The sequence below is a fragment of the Dipodomys ordii genome, unplaced genomic scaffold (genome assembly GCF_000151885.1).
Source record: "Dipodomys ordii isolate 6190 unplaced genomic scaffold, Dord_2.0 Scaffold447, whole genome shotgun sequence".
Classification (NCBI taxonomy): Eukaryota; Metazoa; Chordata; class Mammalia; order Rodentia; family Heteromyidae; genus Dipodomys; species Dipodomys ordii.
This window is the reverse complement of record NW_012267663.1, coordinates 1-602: the sequence shown is the minus strand read 5'-3', so window position 1 is coordinate 602 and position 602 is coordinate 1. Positions and strand designations below refer to the sequence as shown.

General features: G+C 40.9%; 1 pseudogene; it reads left to right on the top strand.

The window, feature by feature from the left end:
- LOC106001811 overlaps nucleotides 1–450 on the top strand; it is a 30,413-nt pseudogene extending 29,963 nt beyond the window's left edge.
- Nucleotides 451–602: the final 152 nt, after the last annotated feature.

The following is a 602-nucleotide window of genomic DNA, read 5'->3' as shown; positions in this document are numbered from 1 at the left end:
CAAACCATATGAATGTAATGTGTGTGGAAAGTCTTTCACCCAGAAGGAACACCTTACTCCCCACCAGAGAACACACACAGGAGAGAGACCTTATGGATGTAATTTGTGTGGAAAGTCTTTCACTCATAAGTCAAACCTTACTGTCCACCGGAGAAGACACACAAGAGAGAAACCTTATGAATGTAACATGTGTGGAATGTCTTTTGTCTGGAAGTCAAGCCTTATTGTCCACCAGAAAGCACATACAGGAAAGAAACCTTATGAATGTAACTTGTGTGGAAAGTCTTTCACCCAGAAATCAAACCTTACTGTCCACCAGAGAACACACACAAGAGAGAAACCTTATGAATGTAACATGTGTGGAAAGTATTTCAGACAGAAGTCAAACCTTACTGTCCACCAGAGAACACACACAGGAGAGAAACCTTATGAATGTAACACCTGTGGAAAGTCTTTCACTTGGAAGTCAATCCTTACTAAACACCAGAGAACACACACAGGAGAGAAACCTTATGAATGTAACACCTGTGGAAAGTCTTTCACCTCAAAGGCTAACCTTGCTGGCTACCAGAAAACACACACAAGAGAAAAATCTTATGAAT